The following is a 23,682-nucleotide window of genomic DNA, read 5'->3' as shown; positions in this document are numbered from 1 at the left end:
ATTTTAAATTGGATTGATAACTCCTGCTAATTATCTGACAATTATAGCGAAGAATGTTGAATCGATCCCTAAATTTAGAAATGGATTTTGAAATACGTCGCTAAAAATTAAATCCTGAATTTGAAACGATCATGAGGTTGAATCGATCCATGCAGCAGAAGATCCTGAATTTGAAACTTTTTACACTCAAAATATTCTCTTAAACTAGGATATTCGGGCTTGGATGGCGTCTCAAGATCAGCCTCATGAAAATCTTATATTCCCTGATGAGGTCCTACCACGTGGAAATGCTCTTTAATGGAACTTTATCTTTAGCCGTCCGTGACCAAGAAACCACTGTTTTTTCTTTGTGGGCTGGGAATGCCCGACTTATCAATTTATTCGGTAAACTACTGGGAGCTCATGTAGCCCATGCAGGATTAATCGTATTCTGGGCTGGAGCAATGAACCTATTCGAAGTGGCTCATTTCGTACCGGAGAAGCCAATATATGAACAAGGATTAATTTTACTTCCCCACCTAGCTACTCTAGGTTGGGGGGTAGGTCCTGGCGGGGAAGTTATAGACACCTTTCCATACTTTGTATTTGGCGTACTTCACTTAATTTTCTCTGCAGTATTGGGCTTTGGCGGTATTTATCATGCACTTCTAGGTTCTGAGACTCTTGAAGAATCTTTTCCATTTTTTGGTTATGTATGAAAAGATAGAAATAAAATGACAACCATTTTAGATATTCACTTAATCTTGCTAGGTATATGTGTTTTTCTTCTAGTATTCAAGGCTTTTTATTTTGGGGGTGTATATGACACCTGGGCTTCGGGGGGGGGGGGGGGGATGTAAGAAAAATTAATAACTTAACCCTTAGCCCAAATGTTATTTTTGGTTACTTACTAAAATCCCCCTTTGGAGGGGAAGGATGAATTGTTAGTGTGGACGATTTGGAAGATATATTTGGAGGACATATATGGTTAGGTTCCATTTGTATATTAGGTGGAATCTGGCATATCGTAAGCAAACCCTTTGCATGGGCTCGCCGTGCACTTGTATGGTCTGGAGAGGTTTATTTGTCTTAAAGTTTAAGTGCTTTAGCTGTTTTTGGTTTCATTGCTTGTTGCTTTGTCTGGTTCAATAATACTGCCTACCCTAGTGAGTTTTACGGGCCCACTGGACCATAAGCTTCTCAAGATCAATGTCACGACCCGAATTCCACCCTAATTCAAGTCACGACCGGCGCTAGGGAATGGAAATGGTTGTTCCGAAACCCGTAGCAAGCCTAGGACCTCTAGAAATATTTCGCAAATATTATTACCGGATCGTACCTCGCGTACGATCCGTTTTCAGAAAATACTGTTATTCTTTTCTCGTTTTACGCAAACACCTTTCTGAAAATATACATATAAGCGAAATCTGATTTTCAGAAGTACTGGTTGGATAACCTCATTATCTCCACCCTCGCTTCCTTCTGAAAACCTGGCGTGGTGATCACTGGAAAGCCAGGGACTTATCTTTCGCTTACCTCAACACACAGACAGCCCTGTTCCCAGTCACACGCCACCATTAATATGTTTAATAAAATAGTGCGGACACCTCTGCGTCTCGCAACGGTGGTATTAAACATATTAAAATACACAGCGGACCGGTTAAACATAGCCGGCGTATATAAAGCATACTGTTTTTGACCCTCATAAAAACACATGAGGCCGACTCGGTAACTAGATACAATGTCACTAAGCAGCCACCCGAAAGGTACACATGTGCACTAGATCCTATCAGAGTATCTAAATAGAGGACTAGTGGCACGACCGTTGACATATTACACTTATACTATTGCAGCATACTAAGAGTGCAAAATCCTATGCACATTACCAAAGAAGAGCTTTCCTGAAAAAGGGATGTGGAAACTCGAGTGACCTTAAAGCTCATTTCCTGAAAATGGGATAACAACAACGGGGTCAGAAATATAAATATTTCTGAGTGAGTAAACAGTTTACAGATAAATACCAAAATCGCATTATATATATATAAAACAGTTATATATATAAAATATTACCAATGCGTCAATCCATATGAAACCCTAGTCCACAATTGTCCTAATAGACACACTCTTAACACGAGCTTATAGACAACAGAATAAAGACCGTGACCCGAGTTACTGCCGTCCAATTCTGTATTTCTGGTACCTGGACCGTAATCATGAAACTGCCATCGGGGTTTTACCCGCGACCGTAACTGTATTACTGTTGTCTCAGGGTTTACCCGTGAATTCAGGGCATCTACTTTCCCAATGACTTACACGACAGAAGTACATCTAGAAATCGGTGTTGGTGATCACGCAACCCTATTGCTGCCCAATAGGTAGCTCGTTCCAATGGACCTTTCTTGGCTAGTTTATACTACTGCGATTTATGGATTTGAAACAGTTGAATAATGATATTCAAAAGTAAACACGTAAACTCACAGTACTGCTAAGTAACTACTTAGCCCTGCCGTATGTGTGACAGACTCCCTGGAGTCCTGGTCGGACTGCTGGACAGCTAGTCGGATCAAACATACAAAACACACAAGACAACACATCAATACTTGTTTCCAATATAAATATCTAGGTTCCAAAACCTAGGTTTAGGCTAACATGTAACACTTAACACGTATGGTCTCGTTCTTTTTAAAATTATTTAAACCGTTTTCATCTCAAGAAAACATTTAAACTTTACTCTAAAAGTCCTTTTAGGTATAACAATACCTAATTAAAATCATTTAATAGTATAGACTTGATTGCCAAAACAATTCATAGTCGTATACTAATTATTTAGCAACATCGTTTGCTAAATCTTTTAAACTGGTTAAACGTCGACTTTAACTCTTTTAAAGTCCTTTTTAAACGTTTAACTTTACTTTTAAAATCTCATTTTAAAATTCTTTGACTTAGGTTTAAAAATATTTATTTAAAATATTTTAGTTTCGGTCAGACAACACATCGAGTTACTAGGCGAAAACATTTCAGAATCGCCCCTCGAAAGTCCGCCGAAAAAGTCCGGAAAAGTCCCTACGCACACGTCCCGCTAAGTCACGGTGCGTCCGCACGTGACTGGCTGTGCGTTCGCACAGCCTCTGCTGTGCGGGCGCACAGCAGGCCAGCCCCGGGGAAATCGATCCCGGGCCATTCCGACGTGCTTTTAACCTCGTTTTTCCGCTCCTAACACGTATACGAAATCCAATCTATCCAAATTCACATTCGAAACGTAAAAATAATAGGTATACGTTCGATTCGATATGGTAACCGTTTATAAACGTATATATATTCGATATATATCAAAATATATTAAAATAAACGTTTAATACGGGATTAATACCTCGATTACTCGAGTAATCGTCGAATAAACGGAGTTAGAATCGAGAAATGGTCGGATCGCACGAAACCCTAAGTTTCTGCGCACACACAGAGAGCTAAGTAGCTCTCCATTTCTTTCGTTTGAAAGAAATGGCATCTGATGGCCAACATTTCATTTGAAATGTTATTTATATAAGATTTGGCCAAATTATCACTTTAACTCAAATTCTTAATTGGTCGTCCGTAACTCAAACGGAAACAACTTTTAAATTTCGTGAAACTTTACCCAAAAATCTAATAAAATCTAATGAGAATAAAAATATTTTTATTCTCATCCGACTTATATTTTATCTTTAATAAATCCCAGAAGATTTATTAAGTCCAAATCAGTCCCACTTGATTAAACTTTCTACGTCCAAATTTCATAAAACTTTGACGATAGCTTTGTCAAATTATTTCGCGAATAATGACACCAAAATTATTCGCTCGGGACTTATAAATTATTTTATTTTAATTTGGACTAACGAATAATATCTAATTAGTTTATAATTAAAACTAATTGAAATAAAAGTTTAGGGATTAAAATTGACATTTTTCATTTCTTGCCGCCCACATCTCACCGCCTCTCTACTTCTTTTTTTTTTATTATATATATATATCTTAACTTATATTCGTTAATAACTCGTCGAGACTTCCAAGTTTCGACATTTTAATTTCGGGGTTTTGTCCGAAATATTAAACTCTCCAATTAGAGTGGTATATTGATATATTAATTATCAATATATTTTTATCTTACGACTCCAGTCGTATTTCTGGTTCTATTAGTCCCGTCATATTCTTTTATTAAAATTTAAATCCTCGATTTAAATTTTAAACTCCTATTATTGCGATATAATTTTAGAAATACTTATAAATTAAATTTACGCTTAAATTTAATTTATGTGTTCACGGCTAATAAAAGCTTTACACGTAGCTTATAAAAATACGGGGTATTAAAATCAAGCTTTTACTTTTTTAGTTAGAGATCAACTTATTGGACCTAATGTGGGGTCCGCTCAAGGACCTATTGGGTTAGGTAAATATTTAATGCGTTCGCCTATCGGAGAAGTTATTTTTGAAGGAGAAACTATGCGTTTTTAAGATCTGCGTGCTCCTTGGCTAGAACCTCTAAGAGGTCCAAATGGTTTGGACTTGATTAGGTTGAAAAAAGACATACAACCTTGGCAAGAACGCCGTTCCGCAGAATATATGACCCACGCGCCTTTAGGTTCGTTAAATTCTGTAGGTGGTGTAGCTACCTAGATTAATGCAGTCAATTATGTCTCTCCTAGAAGTTGCTTAACTACCTCTCATTTTGTTATGGGGTTCTTCCTATTCGTAGGTTATTTTTGGCATGCGGGAAGGGCTCGTGCTGCTACGGCAGGATTTGAAAAAGGAATTGATCGTGATTCTGAACCTGTTTTTTTCATGACTTCACTTAACTAACTGAAACAAGAGGTCGAATACTTAAAGTAGGAATTCATTTGATTCTACAATACATATTGATTGGGTGGATTAGGTCATACTTAAAAAATGTTCCTTTTTCCTTTCGTTTCAACTCATTTATATCTAATCAATTTTTTCTGGCTCGGCTATCTCACCTAGCCGAGCCATTTACATTTATGATATTGGGCCGTCAAAACCAATAAAGACATAATCTGCTCATCGAGAAAAAGAGGAGAGAGAGGGATTCAAACCCTCGATAGTTCTTTTGCGAACTATACCGGTTTTTAAGACCGGAGCTATCAACCACTCGGCCATCTCTCAGAAAGATAATTTCTATTTTACTATTTTATTTTTGTTGTGCCGAATAGAATAGAAGCCATCGGAGTTGATATCATCACTATATTATAAAAAGATATTTGGTATGAGTCGATAAGTTTAATTATATATATCTAATAGATAGATAGATGCAAGATCTAGCATGACCATTTGTGAAGTAAAACACGACGCCTGACCTCCTAAAATGGGAAAGGGTGGTCATAAGTAATATAGAATCAATGGATTCATGGCACAATCCCCCCATGATGCATTGTTTTTACAATTATTTTGACTGATAGAGGGATCAAATGGTATAGTTCTTTTGTTGGTAGTTTGGAGGGTAATCTATTTTATATGAATTTCCTTAGTCTTTACTTAGTCCCGCTAATATTTGCTTCAACAAATAATAATTTCCAATGAAATTATTATTTCATGATCTTACTTGACAAACTTATCCCGACTATATTTCTTAGCTCGATTCTCACTTCCGATCTTCTTGTTCTAAATTTTTTAATTTCGGACATTGTGGCACATCCTAGTATCTTAACAGTTTATGGGTTATTACACAACCGATGTGTCTTCGATTACCTAACAGCGATAGCGAAGCGAACATATGTGTTTTCGATCACCTGATATGTATTACAAAGCCAACTGATGTAGCCTGAGTTCCATGTCATAATTATCGTTCTACCTTTGGGTTCCCGATACATTATGTTTGACTTTATAAGAATATATGAGTCTTGGGACTTTTATCGAATATTCGTGAGATACAGGTCTCGAGATAATTCCATCGAGTTACCTCGTATCTCGAAACTAATTATTGGATGTATAATTGTATTAAATCATAGATTGCTACGGTATTAGGTCGTGCCACGCGTCCTAAATTATAAAATTTAGGTCATGTAGGTCGGGAATGAGAATCAAGTTCAGGAATAAGATCGAAATAAACTAATAAAGTGGGTAGCGAAATAATAATTTTACTTGGAAATTATTACTCATTTGAGCGGACATTAGCGGGACTAAGTAAAAAAGCTGAGAAAATTAATATAAAATAAATTGTAAGTCTCGAGCTAATAATTTTTACGCCGTCGTCCGTTAAATATTTTTAAGAATTTATCGGTAAAATTTCATGTAATTCCAAGCCTGTTTTAAAATTGGACGTAAACGTTAATTAAGGAATTAAGTTAAAGTATAAGTTTGAGCTGCTTGAGCCAAGTTGCACTTTAGCCAACCTATAGAAATGACTTAAGTCATTTGTCTAAGGAATTATGTTCGAGAGACCAAACCCTAAGCAAAAGTCATTTCCTTATCATTTTCATAGTTTTTCATCGATCCAAGCTACAATATGCGATTCTTAACCGTTTTTGACGATTCTTATTGCTAAATTCTCCTAGTTCATCGAGGAATCAACGTAAGCTAGACGTTTTGATGTTTGGCTTGATATATTTGATGGGTTTTTGGTTAGAAGAGTTAGGGCTTTGGAGAAACCGTGTCGATTTCATGTAATCTATTCATTTTAACCATTTTTCTTATGTTCGTGATAGTTGTGAGTGTTGTAATGATGTTGGGTATGTTCGTATTGGTCGAAAGCATGACAAAAAGTCGTTTTAGGGTTGTTAGTATCCATTAGGACGAGCTACACCCCCTTTCACGTCGCACCTACCAAGAGCGCGATGTGAGGGAGCTGTCGCGACGGGACACACCTTGGCACGATTCTCCAAGGCTAAGGCAGCGCTGCCTTGGTCGTTTTTTACCCGCTTCATTAAATGGAAGTTTGATACGCATTGTCTTGAGTTGATAGGAGTTTATGGACTTCGTTTTGACGGAAAACGAACATAGAACCGTATTAATTGAAGTTAGAGTTTGAACGTAAAGATTAACATAAATCCTTGAGGTTTATTTAATAAATCTTTCAGACCTAATCAAAATGGTATCAAGCATCGATAACATTCGATAGAATTGTATCGAGATTAAACGCGTTAGAACACGGCGAGCTATGTTTATGTCTCAAGTCTAGAATGTCTCTAGAATTAGATTCTTACTCGAGTTATGTTTGTATCTTTCCTAAATCCGGCGAGGCAACCTGGTACCGGACAATGTGCTCGGGAAGCTTGACCGATGTCGATTAATAGAAGTATTTGGATAGCAATCAGTGAGTTTATATACGCTTACTTTTGATGTATTGAAAGTGCATTGTTTTATAAATGCAAAATGGTTTTTACGAATTGCATAACATTGTTTATTATCGAAAATGTTTTGTTTAAAACTATACATCATTGTCTTGAAACCAGTATAGATCTGATGAAACGTGCTTTCCTATTGGGCGGCAATAGAAACTATGTGATCACTAGTTAAGTTTAAAGCTCTACACTACTTTGTTTGCCGGGAATTTTGAAGACGTCTCTCTCGTTTGTTTACATACGAGGTTAACTCGGTGAAACTATCTTGGGACATGTATCTAATGAGTTAAATCGGTGGAACTATCTCGGGACTCATCTCGATCGTTGGATTTGAGATATGGTACTAGTTAACTCAGTTGAACTATCCAGGTACTGTACCAAATGGAATCGGTTAACTCGATTGAACTATCTTGGGACCAAACCATCGAGAATAAGTAGATCATCTTGCTCGAAAGAAGAATTCAATTTGGAAGATTTGATAAATCGAGGATTAGGGTTTCCATCAGAAGTTATATTTGGATGCATAAAAATGAATGATTTATAGCATTGTTTTGATTGTTTATATAATACTCACTTGTAAACTTATGAACTCACTCAGTATTTACTGACCCCGTTGATATAACCTTTTTAGGTAAATAGTATTCTGACGTGACAGACTTCTAGTCTTATTCTAGAAGTCTATGTTTTGAAGTATGTACAAAAAGAAGGTTCCAATCGATAGCGCTGCAGTAGTTGAGTCCTAGCTGTATATATTGTTTTGTCAAACAGTTTTTAATGTATCACCTATAATATGATGTGTGATAGACTCGTATAGCTTTAAACTGCTCTTCAACCGTTTGTTTTTTTGCAAAACGGGGCTATGCTTGATATGTGACATTGCATTGTAAGACCCTGGTTTCTATGCACGTTTTCAGATGATGACTTAATGTTTGTAATCGTATCGTTTGAAAAGTTTTCTGAAAACATTTTATGTATGATCGTAAGTTTGATTAGATCGCGAAACGTTTTGAGTGGTTTTAGGCTTGCTACGGGTTTTAGAGCTACCGCTCCCATTTCCTAATGCCAGTCTCGATCTGAGATATCGAGTCGTGAGAAAGTTAGTATCAGAGCAATGGTTTAGTTTCATAGGCCATTGCCTGTATGTGATTGATGTTTATTTGTAGCTAGGTACAATGTCACTAGGTTAATCTAGGAACTACTGCAGCTATAGGATTCAAGTCATGTCATTGATATGTCCTCGTTTGTTTTCAAAACTTTCAACTCTCCTCTATAGGATGTGAGTCTGTTTACGTGCGTGTGATTGAAATTATGTGACTAGATGCATATGCATATAACATTAGTTTTGCGCTTAGATATGAGTTTATGTCGAGCTCTGGTTTTCCAAGTATGCTTTCTGATCGTGCTGTTTTTTCCTTTGGTCAGGATAGCTGACCAAAGACAAGCAAGAACTCAGGCCGCAGTTGCACAAGAAGTGGCCGAAGAGCCTCAAGACGAGTCTTCTATCCAGGGAGGACAAAATGAACAGGTTAGAGTAACCGGTTAGAGGTAGAGGCCGTGGAAGAGGCCGAGGTAGAAGCCAAGCTGCCGGGGTATAAGAACCTATGCAGGCACCAGGAATTCCTCAACAAGCTAATCCAACAGGCTTTAATTTGGATCATTTTCGGACTGGTGTGGCGGCTAGGCAGACCAACCAGGCCGAGGCGACGAATATGCATCACGATCAGTTGCTATAGCAGTAACAGCGTTTGTTGGGAATGATGATCATGACATAGTTTTGGCTTATATAAGCCTTAAGCCAACTGAGTTCGACGTTTCTGGAGATGCGTTTGACTTTCTGGAAGAAGTGGACCATAATGCTAGACGCCTACAAGCTGACGAGAGACTGTCTATTATTTTGGTGGAGATGTCTTTGAAAGGACCAACGAAGCATTGGTTTCAATGTCTAATTTAGCCGACTATGTGTCAGATGACATGGGCTATGTTTGTTAATCACTTCATAGAGTTATTTCTTCCGTATTCATTAACGAAATTGCATCGTGAGAGATTGTTGAATTTGAATAAAGGAGATAGATTTGTGCAAGAGTATGTAACATATTTTACAAGGTTGAGCCAATTTGCACCGGATTTGATGGTAGACCCGGTAAGGGTGAACACGAGGTTTGTAAAGGGTTTAGGACCTGAGTGTGCGAGTTTGATGTCAGATGTGAACAGAGAATTGGTTCAGCTGATAGATAGTGCTCAACAGATTGATACTTCCCTGATTCAATTTGGACGACTGAGTCAAGTGCCGAGTGTGGTGCAGAGTGTTCCAGTGTAGACTTATGCTGGAAATTCTCAAGACCCCAGTGTAACTGAGAGCGTAAAAGAGGTAGACATGGTAATCGAGCTGGAACTTCCGGAGCAAGGTTTGGTGCTAGGATAACAGGTGGTGCAGGAGTTGGAACACCCCTTTATTAAACCTGTAGCAAGAGGCATTATGGAGTATGACATCTTGTCTCGGGATCACGATTCAATTGTGTGCAACAGGGTCACTTTTCTAGAGACTCTCCGAGGCAAGGACCCAAAGGTTTGATGACCATAGTTGCACAACCATCCTAGCATCAGCAGAGACCTGTGTATCAGTCAGTGTCTAGATATGGTCAGACAGGGAGTACGTTTACTGGCTAGAGAGGCTGAGGTTTTAAGAATCGAGGCGGTAGGAATGCCGGAGGTCGTGGAACTGGTCACACTTCATAGGCTGGTGGGAGTCAGGCCATAGTTTTTTCTTTGAACCTTAGGAGGCTCAGGCTTCCAATGCTGCTGTGCAAGGTACTTTCTCTATCGCTTCTTTAGATGCCTTAGTTTTGATTGATCCGTGTGCTGCAGATTTGTTTGTTTCACCTAGTTTTGCAGAAAGTTGGGGAGGCAACCCACTTATTTACAACGTCCTTTGTCAGTAGCTACCCGAGTAGGCGAGAGTATCGAAGTTAGCATAGTTTATCCTTCTTCTCGTGTGAGTGTCCAAGGGCAAGAATTGCTTGCTGACCTGATTTTGCTAGAAGTATTAGCCTTCGATATTATACTATGAATGGATTGGCTAGCTCAACACTATGCCAATGTAGATTTTTGAAATAAGATGGTAACATGTAATACGCCTGGATGTGAACCTATTTCAATCCAAGGTGAAAAGTTAGAATCTCATATGAATATCATCTCAGCTATTAAAGCATGTGGAATGCTAAATAAGGGATGTCATAGATTTTTAACCATTGTGAAGGATGTAGAAAAGAGACCTGGAGAGGTACAGGATGTACCGGTGGTGTCAGAAACACTGGATGTCTTTCCATAGGAAATCCTGGATTACCACCAGATCGATGGATAGAGTTTTGTATCGAGTTGGCTCCGGATACAAAACCAATATCTATATCTCCTATCAGATGGCGCCGGCAGAGTTAAAAAAATTAATGGATCAACTAGAAGAGTTCATTGACCGTGGATTTATTAGACTGAGTGTATCACCATGGGGTGCACGAGTGTTGTTTGTCAAGAAGAAAGATGGATCGCTTCGACTATGTATATATTATCGTTAGTTGAACATGGTAACGAGTAATAACAAATATCCTTTGCCAAGGATTGATGATTTGTTTGATCAGTTACAAGGAGCAAAGTATTTCTCCAAGATTGACCTTAGGTCAGGGTATCTTCACTTGAAGATTCGAAGTAGTGATATTTCAAAAACTTCTTTTTAGGACTCGTTATGGACATTACGAGTTCCAGGTGATGTCATTTGGATTGACAAATGCACCAACGGCTTTCATGCATTTGATGAAAAAAGTGTTCAAGTCGTTTTTGGATCAGTTCGTAATCATGTTCATCGACAATTTCTTGATATATGTGCGTTCGATGTAAGAGCACGCATATCATTTATGGTTAGTACTCCAAGTGTTAAGAGAGCATCAGCTCTACGCCAAGTTCTCCAAGTGAGAATTATGGCTAAAAGAAGTAGCGTTTTTGGGACATGTTGTGTCTCAAAGTGGTATCATGGTCAACCCAAAGAAGATTGAAGTTGTATTGGAATGGAAACGACCTAATTCAGTTACGGAGATCCGTAGTTTCTTGGGATAAGCAGGATACTACAGGTAGTTTGAACAGGAATTTTTAAAGATCTCTGCACCATTGACGAAGTTAACTCGGAAGAATGCTAAGTTTGATTGGACGGATAAATATGAAGTCAGTTTCTTAAAACTGAAGGAGTGCTTAACGAAAGCACCAGTGTTAGCATTACCCGAAGGAACGGAAGGGTTCATAGTTTACTGTGATGCTTCAAGAGTTGGATTAGGATGTGTTCTTATGCAGCATGGTCGAGTAATAACCTACGCTTCTCGACAACTGAAGAAACATGAAGTGAACTATCCAACTCATAATTTAGATTAGCAGCGGTGATTTTTACTTTAAAGATTTGGAGGCACTACTTATATTGAGAAACATGTGAGATATTGACGGATTAAAAGAGTTTAAAGTATATCTTTGGTCAGCGTGAACTAAACCTTCGACAGATAAGATGGCTAGAGTTGTTAAATGACTACGACTATACTATTCAGTACCATCCAGGAAAGGCTGGTGTAGTGGCGGATGCTTTGAGCAGAAAATCTGTAGGAAGCCTCGCGGACATTACCACAGTGTGGCGAAGGCCATTGGTTGAAGAGATTCATCAGTTATATAGCCAAGGAATTAGGGTTGAAATTTCAGACCTTGGAAGTTTGTTAGCCCAGTTGACTATTCAACCAACGTTGATTGATCGAATCAAGGAGTTACAAGCGGATGATCCTCAACTAAAATGCTTGATGGATGAAGTTCAACAAGGAAAGATTTAAGATTTTTGCATTGTCAATGGAACGTTAAGGTATGGCACTAGATTGTGTGTGGTAGATCTAGATGATTTGATATTGAAGATCATGGAAGCGACCCATGGATCGATGTACAGTATTCATCCTGGATCAACCAAGATGTATTGTGTCATCAAAGAAACATGGTTGTGGAGTGGACTAAAAAGAGACATCACAGAATTTGTAGCCAAGTGCCCGACTTGTCAGAAAGTCAAATTGGAACATCAACGAACATATGGATTTCTGTAGCCTTTGCCCATTCTAGAGTGGAAGTGGGAAAGGATTACCATGAATTTTGTGGTCGGTCTGCCGAGAACGCATAAAGGATTTGATTCTATATGGGTGATTGTGGATCGTCTAACGAAGTCATCACACTTAATCCCCATCAAGACGACGTATTCAACAGCAAAGTTGGGACAACTGTATATTGAAAAGATTTTAGTTTACACAGAGGTCCTATATCGATTGCCTCTGGTAGAGGTTTAGTGTTTACCTCTCGTTTCTAGAAAAGTTTGCAAGAAGCATTGAGAATGCAGTTAGACATCTGTACTGCTTTCCATCCTCAGACAGACGGTTAGTCTGAAAGAACAATTCATACTCTAGAAGATATGCTTCGATTGTGTATTTTCGATTTTGGAGGTAGTTGGTATGTATACCTACCTTTGGTGGAGTTCTCATATAACAACAGTTATCATTCGAGCATTGAGATGGCTCCTTATGAGGCCTTATATGGGCACAAGTGTAGATCCTCTATCTATTGGGATGAGGTCGGATAAATAAATTTAACGGGAACAAAGATCATTCGGATTACCTTGGAGAAGGTAGTATTGATTAAACAACGTTTGGACACTACTTTTAGTCAACAAAAGAGTTATGCAGATCCAAAAATAAAAGATATAGAATTTTAAATCGGAGACTATGTTTCATATAAGTATCACCTATGAAGGGTGTGGTTTTCTTTGGAAGAAAGGGAAAGTTATCTCCAAAGTATATTGATCCATATCAGATGGTATAACGCATTGGAAGAGTTGCTTACAAGCTTGATTTACCACCAGACATGTCACACGTTCACCCTACGTTTCATATTCCGATGCTTCAGAAATATGTATCGGATCCTTCTCGTGTGATCCAATCGCAGAAAGTGGAAGTGAACGAAGAGTTGTCATATGAAGAGGAACTAGTGGAGATTATCGATACGCCAGTACAGAAGCTTAGAACCAAGAAAATTATGATGGTGAAAGTTATTTGGAGGAACCATTCTATTGAAGAATGCACTAGCAGACATAGGAGGATATGCGACGAAGATATCCGTATCTGTTTACTCCAGGTACGTGGCTAAGAATTTAAATTCGAGGACGAATTTATTATAAGGAGGGGTGAATGTAATAACCCGTAAATTGCTAAGGTATTAGATCGTGCCACATGTCCTAAATTATGAAATTTAGGTCATATAGGTTGAAAATGAAAATCGAGTTAAGTAATAAGATCGAAATAAGCTAATAAAGTGGATCGCTAAATAATAATTATAGTTGGAAATTATTATTCGTTAGAGCGGATATTAGCAGGACTAAGTAAAAGTTAAGAAAATTAATATAAAACAAAATGTAAGTCCCGAGCTAATAATTTTTAGGCCGTCGTCCGTGAAATATCTTTAAGAATTTATCAGTTAAGTTTCGTGTAATTCATAGACTGTTTTAAAATTGGATGCGTTGAGTTAAAATTCGAGTTTGAGCTGCTTGAGCCAAATTGCAGTTTAGCCAACCTATATATATTACTTAAGTCATTTTCTAAGGAATTATGTTCCATAGACCAAACCCTAAGCAAAACTCATTTCCTTATCATTTTAATCGTTCTTCATTGATTTGAGCTACAGTTTGCGATTCTCAACCGTTTTTAACGATTCTCGTTGCTAGATTCTCATAGTTCATCGTGGAATCAAGATAAGCTAGACTGTTTGATGTTTGGCTTGATATATTAGATGAGTTTTTGGTTAGAAGAGTTAGGGTTTTCGAGAAACCGTATCGATTTCATGTAATCAATTCGTTTTAAGAGTTTTTTTTATGTTTCTGATAGTTGTGATTGTTGTAATGATGTTGGGTATGCTTGTATTGGTCGAAATCATGACGGAAAGTCGTTTATGACGTCGCGCCAGCTAAGGGCGTGATGAGAGGAGCCGTCGCGACGCGAAGGGTGTCTTTGTGACGCGACACTCCTTGGCACGGCTTGCCAAGGATTGGCATGACATGAAAAGGCTTAGCACGACGTGAAATGGCGAACCTAGTGCTGCCTTGGTCATTTTCAACCCACTTCCGTACACGGAAGTTTGATACGTATTGTCTTGAGTTGATAGGAGTTTACAAACTTTAATTTGACAGAAAACGGACATAGAACCATAGTAATGTCCGTTAGGGTTTGAACTTAAAGGTTAACGTAAAGCCGTGAGGTTTATTTAATAAACCTTTAGACCTAATTGAGATGGTATCAAGTATCGATAAGAATAAATAGAATTATATCAAGATTAGACGCGTTAGAACATGACGAGGTATATTTGTGTTTATATCTCGAGTCTAGAATGTCTCTAATATTATATTCTTACTTGAGTTACGTTTGTATCTTCCTTAGATCCGGCAAGGCAACCTGCTACCTGACAAGGTGCTCGGGATGCTTGACGGGTTTTGTTTGATCAAAGTTTTTGGATAGAAATCAGTACGTTTACTTTTGATGTATTGAAAGTGCATTGTTTTATAGATACAAAATGTTTTATACAAATTGCATAACATTGTTTATCATCAAAAATGTTTTGTATGATATGCATACATCATTGTCTTGAAACCAGTATAGATCTAATGTAACGTGTTTTCCTATTGAGCGGAAATAGGAACTATGTGATCAGTAGTTAAGTTTAGAGCTCTATGCTACTTTGTTTGCCAGGATATTTGAAGATGTCTCTCTCGTTTGTTTAGATACGAGGTTAACTTGATGGAACTATCTCGGGACATGTATCTAATGAGTTAACTTGATGGAACTATCTTGCGACTCATCTCGATCGTTGGAGTTGAGATATGGTACTAGTTAACTTAGTTGAACTATCCCGAGACTGTATTAGATGGTATAGGTTAAGTCGGTTGAACTATCTCGGGACCGAACCATCAGGTATAAGTTGATCGTCTCGCACGAAATAAGAATTTTGTTTGGAAGATATGATAAATTGAGGATTAGCTTTCAATCGAAAGTTATATTTGAATGCATACAAATGAATGATTTATAACATTTTTTTTTACTTTTTATATAATACTCACTTGTAAACTTATGAAATCACTTAGTATTTATTGACCCCGTTGATATAAACCTTTTCAGGTAAATATTCTGTTAACGGGATGGGCTTCTACTCTTGTTCCAGAAGTTTTTGTTTTGAAGTATGTATAAAAATAAGGTTTCAATCGATAGCGACTGTGAGCGGAATGGGGTTCAGGGCCCACTCGCGCAAGACTTATGGCTGACTTCTCGATCTAGAAATGATTTGAAAAATGGTGTCGCCACATAGTTCAACTAGGAAATGCCTTTTTACCGACTAGATAACCTTACTCGCCTCCAGTAAGATTATCGTGCATCGGACCAAAGACTAGGGTTCGTGGACCTCCCCAAGACTCTTGTGCTTTGCTTATCTGTTACTGGCTTTATTTACTGAACATATTTGCATTTATCTCATCTCAACAGTAAATGCATTTCAAAGGATATGAAAGCTGTAAATAAACATGTATAAAAACAGGAAACACGTTTGACGCCCATATGACTCGATCTGGACTGGCATTTAAGAAAAATAGCAGGTACTCCTAAACATACATCTAACCTTAGAGATATCTAGAAAGTAGTCATATGTCTGAATGGTCTGGATTAATTTGCATGCACAAAGCCTAAACCGGATGTAAAATATTTGATTGATTGATTTTACTAGGTGAGTCTTGAAAAACCTATACAACCATTACTACATTTTCATGGTAGTCCTACGATGTGTAAGTGATGGACTGGAATTGCATTAATAGGCCAATTTTAGGTGATTAGTCCTTTAACCGGTTATTATTTGATTTGGAAAGTGATAAACAGTGATGGCATGCTCGGGAGCAGTTTGATATACATACAAGGTTAGGGATATTTTTTAACCTCGTTGACTTTGAGGGCCTAGCACTCGCGCGGGTTTTGACCATCGGTCTGGTCGGAATTGGCTCTCGGTAAGATCACAAGAGTTGTGCGTCTCATCAACCTGGTTCTACTAATTTGATCTGGAGTCGATCCGAGTTTGGGTTATCCCGGAATTGGCTGTGGAAGTTATTGTTTTACTAGGAATCGGGCTCGTGGGCACGGTTTATACACTATCTTACATATTTGGAATTCTGAGTCTGTTTTACATCAGGTATGGCCCGTTGCATTACAGAATATTAAAGCCTATGAAATTCTCTATGTCTCGTTTCAAACTGGGCCTGATTCGGAGTCTGGATGAGCCCGGAAACATGTTTTGAAGTTCGGATCGAAGTTTAAAAGATCTGGAAAGCGATTCTGGAAAGCTGACGATGAAGAACATGGCGCCAATTTGAACTGCTGGAGCCGGCAGATTACTGTGGCGGCGCCGCCACTTGATTCCGGCGGCGTCGTCGGTTTCAGTGGCGGCGCCGGCGATTCGTTGGCAGGTTCAAAGATCGGTTTGTTTTGCTTCGTTCTCACTCGTTTCAACTCCGTTTCTCATGCAAAAGTCGTCAAAATCGCATAAAATTGAATAAGGATTTCAAATATGGCATTTACAGATTGTTTAAAGCTCATTTAAACAAAAAATATTTTCTGGGCAGTAACTCAAAAATAGGTTTTTTCATGGAAAAAAACACTTAAAACACCTAAAAACATGAATTCTAAGGCATCTAGTCGATTATTTTCTTGGTTTGAACATTAAAAACAGCTAATTATAGTGATTAACATGCATTTTCATCGAATTCATGGAAATTTGTTGAAAACATCGAATTAGCTAATATGACAATTTTATGGCTAAAATTAACAAATAAGCTAACATGCACCCTAAATCACACATACACAGCAATTATGACATCTATGGCATATAATCTATTGGAAAAATCAAAGGAATAAATAAAGAGGGTCCTCAGAATTATCGGTATGAGGCCTTGGCTCGTTTGCTGGCGAAGTGGATGCGGAATCCAGCTTTGAATCCGTGCGGATGTTGCGTTTTTAGAGAATTAACATGTATTAGTGTTTTCAGGACCGGAATCAACCTGATTGTGTGTGTATGACATGTAAAATTCGGCTATGGCTAATCTAGGTAAGGGGATCAAATTTTCTAGGTATTTTTCTTGGGTTTGTGTGCCACCTCTAGCCAGGCTGACTTAAGGATGTATTTATTGAGGAATGGGTGTCCTAGGGTTCCCTAGAATCTTCTAGAATATTTTAGAATCTTCTAGGCATGAAAGTGTGTGGAGTGATAGGCCTTTTGCTATTTGGATTAGGTAGAAACACTATTTTTTAAATTAAATTCGTATTACAAATTGATGGCTAAGTAAAAGAGTGCTAAAAGTTCATTTTGGTGCTCGAAAGTGTTAAAAAAGGTTCCTTGGGCCCTATAGGTTTGGTCATGGTCAATTCCGGTCCGTAAAACTTGCAAATTGGCCCATAAACTTCTAAAACATTGCAATTATTTCAATTTCTTGACTTAGATTACAATCTCTTTGGATTTTTATGGGCTATTTATGCCTAATTGTGTTTTAATCCTCCAAGTTTGCAGCTATGCACAGATTACGCCTGCTTAGATTCCAGCAAGGAAATCGAAAGCTCGTCAGCCGGACATATTCTCTGGAAATCATCATTGGATGCTTCAGTTTCTTATCACTTTTTACCTGTCCGAAAAATAGGTGTCTAAAGTTTGCCCCGTCTTTAACGAGAATTGACAAAGTAGGTCAATATTTGTTAAAGAAGATATTTGCTGTTAGACAATCAACGAGGATACTGCCCACCATTAGAGGAGCTTGCTCGCCCGGTGGTATAGTAATGCCCTAGCCTGAGCATTACCGACCATAGTGCATGACTCTGTCTTCATGCACCCTTGTTCTTGTGTACTCCACATCTGGCAAGGAGTAGTCTTTTAAGCTGTCGTTGAACCCGGGCTGCCTGAGTATGTGCCCCGTGGAATGGAGCTATGAACTCTCAACCGTCCTTAGAGTGATCTGATGGCTCAGATCCCGTTAAATATCATGTCTGGACCATCTTTGGTTTGTAGAAAGGCCAGCATCCCATTGGCCATCCCATGGGCCACCCTATATAATATGCGCATGGATTCCGTTAATTATTCCACAATTAATGGATATTGGTGTCTTTCTACCAAGCTTTGGAGTCTTTCTACCATCTTCGGTGTCTGTTTACCGATTTTTTAGTGTCTTTCTACCGTGTTCTGGTGTCTTTATACCAGGTTTTGGCGTCTTTTTTACCATCTTCGGTGTCTCTCTATCGATTTTTGGTATCTTTCTACCATCCGTTGGTGTTTTTCTACCAGGCTTCGGCGCCTTTCTGGTGATATTTTGTGTCTTTCTACTGTACTTTGGTGTCTTTCTGCCATATCTTGGTGTCTCTCTATCATCTGTTGGTGTTTTCCTACCATGCTTCGGCGCCTTTCTGGCGATCTTTAGTGTCTTTCTACCGTACTTTGGCATATTTATGCCATATTTCGGCGTCTTTATGCCATATGTGGAGCCTGACTCTCTTTGAATACCATCGTATGGGCAACTTGCAGTTCCTCTAGGTTTATTCTTGTATTTTGGGGCTTGTTTTGAAGGCTCTAGGGCTTATTCTGATCCTCTAGGTCTCGTCTTAAAGGCTATGGGGTTCGCCTGATCCTCTAGGGCTTGTTTTGAAGGCTTTGGGGCTTGTTCTAATCCTATGGGCTTGTTTCGAAGGCTCTAGGCTTGTCTCGAAGGCTTTGGGGCTTGTCTTGGAGGCTTTGGGGCTTAATCTGATCCTCTGGGGGTGTTCTGGTCCACTAGGGTTGTAACACTTGTCATTGGCTGGTTCCGTGATAGCGACTCTAGTCTTTGGTAAAGGTCTTCTGGGAATTTGTACTTTGTCTGACCGGAGCCAACGAGGAACTTTTCATTCTGAATTTATTGTAGAGCCTTTTGGTCCTGGGTTTATTAGAAGAAAAATGGCTCTAAGTAGCCTACCCACGGAAGGCTTGCGCTTATAAATTCCTCAAGGGAAAGTGGATACATCCTTATTCACTTTTATCCGGTTTTTTTTCTTAGATTGGGGTGATTCAGTGTCACGACCCATTTTCATGAATCGTGACCGGTGCTAGGGTATAAGTATAGTTGTACCAAAACTCGTAGCTAGTCTTGCGGATAACCAATCATAACATATATAAAACAATGTACCTGCAGAAAACTACATGCTCGGGGCAACCGAGACTTCAGCCTAGTCTAGCAGTTCATATAAGCAACATTTATTCAAAGTATGCTCGTCTCAATAATAATCTCCACTAGTATGATAATATAAATGAAAATCATAAACATTGCATACATGCCAATACTGATAAATTAACAGTTGGACCACTTCAACAAAATATGTTTAAAACATAAGTAATCTGATACTACTACTGCGGTCTAAGAGTTTAAACAAATCGACTCTTTTATTCTGAAATAAAATAAAGAACCTCTGAGAATGAAGAAACGGAGATCGACCAATGCTCAAATCATAAACCTGGAAAATTTAGGAAAACAACGGGGTCAGATTTACTGAGTAGAGTTTATATAACCATTTACATATTTATTAAGTTGAAAACCTTTAAAACGTTTAATAAAACATTTGTTCATTATGGGTTATCAATGAAATCCTAAACCATAATTCTAAATCCATTGTCGTGTCGGTGAGACGTATTTCAATAACCGATCCCCGACTATCACTTAATAAATATTGAGCCCAGGAGACGTATTTTCCACCGGTGTCCTCACTAAGGTGAGACGTATCTCAAACCTACCTCAATACCATAAAAATCATTACCGGTGCACTCGTAGTCCTAATGATGCCCATCGAGTATCACGTTCCAAGTCAAATCCACAATGCCGAAAAACAGTTCAAAAGCTGTTTATACATATACATATACAAAATATAATATTTTCTTAATAAAGAGGTAAATAAATATGTAAACTCACTGCTTGCTATTCCAAGTGAAACCTGACAATCAATATAACTCTGGTTCGCCTCTGAAGTACGAACAGTCGACGGGTCTAGATAAGATATTAAAATCATAATTAAAAATAGACCCTAACTCTAAAGAGTACTAGACACCACATAAGACTAGCACAACACAATACCAAGCCACATTTAATAACACTTAGGTTAAATGCATTCCAATTGTAACCCAAGTTATACAGTATAAATCATATAACACATTTTGAATGATTTGTAAAAATGATTTAAAATAATCCATGTTGAAAACCAAATCAATTAGTCAGCCGAGTTATTAAACTACCAAGCTTATTCCCACTTGTTGGGCTACGACAGTCTAACTTAATTCAAAACTTATTAAATTATAAACCCGAGTTTATAAATTAAAATAATTAATAAAATAATTATCTATTTTTAAAATAGAGTTTAATATCTTCAAATCCAAGTAACCCAAGTTACAACAAAAACTTAACCAAATTTAGTTTAAAAACGCTTAAGGGCTAAATTGTAATTTAGCCAAAATTGATATTCGAAATCAACATTCGAAAACCATATAATTACCCGAGTAATTATATAAACTTAGGTTATAAAATATTTATCGTTTATAATTTATCAATTAATAAATCAAAACGAAGTTAAAGGTATTGATCAAAACAATAACATAGAACAAACTAAACTTGAAGGACTCAATCGATTTAACCAAACACACATGATGATCACCTTAGCCTTTTAACCATCTCCTACACACAACAACAACAAAAGTCCCGCCAACCACCATTTGTAAAACAATAAAAGTGCCAAGCCATAAATATAAACTTTTTGAGTTTAGCAATCTAAGCCACACACAATTGAACCATGACATTGCCGCCTAAAATCAAAACCAAAATCATCAACTACCCCTTTTTTGTTACTGAATTAAATCTACAGTTAGCAAAGCACCTAATTAAAATAACAAAAATGCCTAGAAGTTTATAATCAATCGTAAGAGTCAAAGGGATAAGAGCATGAAGGCCACGGCAATTACTACAACAACGGCCTAGATCGATTTGCAACAACAACGGCGATGGGCAACTTAACTCAAGCACAACGATTCAATACTTCATCTTAATCAAAGGTAAGGGAAAAGATCATGGCAACAATCAAAAGAAAGAGTGTAGCAGTAACAGTAACAAAGGAAACGACAGAAACAACATGTACCAAGCAATGAACTGGACGACGATAAACGAATAGAATGAACGTACCATTAACGATTATAACACGTAGGGATTTATGAGAACCATGAATAATGATGACTCGCCTAAGAACCCTTCAGATTTAAGCTACAAAATGTGAGGTACGAATTAGGTGCGATAACGATGATAACCGAACGAACGACGAAACCGAAGAGATAACTTACCAACGATCCGAAAGCAAATGGAAGGGATTAGATGATGTGTTATTCTCTGAGTGAAATTTAGTGTTTAGCTCGGCTAGGGTTTATAAAATAACGAGCTGGAATGAGAAAACATAATGACGTATTTATAGGCAGCGGGGAAACGAAAGTGCACGCCTAAAATTCAAAGGGTCTCGTTCGAGACCCAAATGGTCTCGAACAAGACCGCAACAAAAACAGAGCACGTTTGTGCTCTCAATAGCACGAACGTGCAGGAAACACAAAAGGGTCTCGTTCGAGACCCTTGTGGTCTCGAACGAGACCTCAAGAAAGTAAGGGGTCTGGTTCGAGACCCTGATGTTCTCGAACGAGACCATCAATCAAAAACTGCACGTTCGTGCTCTTTGAAGCACGAACGTGTAGTAGCAACTATGAAGGGTCTCATTCGAGACTCTGATGGTCTCGAACGATACCAACATCAAAACTACATAATTGTTTGATTGTGACCAAACTAAAACATGGTCCAACCAAAATGATTTAACCTAGACTTTGGTTAACCCACAACTCACACCAACCCAACCACAAACGCAAACGAATCGGATCATAGTCCTTGAATGAAATCAAAATACAACCGGAAGCTCATCGGAAAACACCAAAAATATACGGGATATTACATTCGGTCCGACACTCTTTCAGGATTTTGGCCTTTTATCAGAGATAGGCTTTCTGTTGCTGAGATTCTGGAATATGCTTCATATTCTGACTCGGAGTCTGGGAGTTTCTTGTAAAGAGTAGCTGAATGAGATGGCCTGGATTGGTGTACACAACATACGATAAAATTGATTAGTGTTTAAACTGTATTTTGACTTATATACTTACTTGGAGTATTTTGTGGATCCATTTGTCGCATAACATCCCTCCGGGGGAGACTTAGCTTCGTTGGCTGCAGGGCGTTACCGGGAGACCGAGTATGCATTATTTGATGAATAGTCCAAATTATCGGACTTAGTTCTTAGGTTAGTGCATGCTCCATTGATGGGTTGGACCCACTGTTCATGTGGTTTCTGGTGAACCACCCTCGTCGATGCTGCGTGTTAGGGATGTTGTGACGCTTGCCCTCTGTTCGGACCACAAAGGTCATACAATGGCTGAATTTGTATCTGCTCCCTGACAAAGATACTCGAACAATCCGGTGTTACCCTGTCTTCTAAGTGAGTTCCCTATGATTGGTGTGTCAGGGCTTCAGGTTCCCGATAGTACTGATACGCTCCCTAGGAGCTGGGATTGCGACATTGATTCGTTGTCACAAGAGTAGAACTCTGATGAGTTGATTGTACGTTCTCGTACTATAGATATCGTATTTCCTTCACATTGCTCTTTTATTTGCGTTTCTATCTTGCGCGGAACAACCTTTTATCCTTGTGCTTTTCGTCTATCTTTGTATAGGTGTCTAATTTGTGGGAACTTCCCATCCCATTCCTATCTTGGAGACCTAATAGCCCTAACTTTTGGGTGGTGGAGACTTGATGCCCCTCTGATTTTTGACTGGTGGAGACCCGATGCCTCCTATCTTCTGGTTGGTAAAGACTTGATGGCCCCCTGATATTTGATGGTTGTTCTGGTGTTGGAGTAGGACGGAACCTTGTCCTCATTATAGGGTGAGATGGAGGTTCGGAGTCTAGTGTCTCTAGGGAGTAATTCCTTACACAGTGGCCCGCTGTTTGGCATGTAGGTTGTCTACTCTAGCGTTTCCAGGTGGTGTAGGTTTGATGCTTGCTAATTTTGTTGGTGGCTTTTGAAGATAGAGGGTTGGCGCCTGCCGGTTCTGGAATAGGATGGAGGCTGTGACCCATTGTTCCTGGAGAGGTCATCTATGTACCGAATCTACACAAATGAGGGTAAAAATTCCAGAATGCAATATGAT

General features: G+C 38.5%; 1 pseudogene; it reads left to right on the top strand.

Annotated features, from left to right (window-relative positions):
* The first annotated feature begins 212 nt into the window (after nt 1-212).
* Nucleotides 213-4,812, top strand: LOC126679770 (photosystem II CP43 reaction center protein-like; annotated as a pseudogene).
* Nucleotides 4,813-23,682: the final 18,870 nt, after the last annotated feature.

Source organism: Mercurialis annua, linkage group LG5 (assembly GCF_937616625.2).
Source record: "Mercurialis annua linkage group LG5, ddMerAnnu1.2, whole genome shotgun sequence".
NCBI classification, from domain to species: Eukaryota; Viridiplantae; Streptophyta; class Magnoliopsida; order Malpighiales; family Euphorbiaceae; genus Mercurialis; species Mercurialis annua.
Note: the sequence above shows the minus strand (reverse complement) of the source record. Positions and strands in the feature narration are given on the sequence as shown.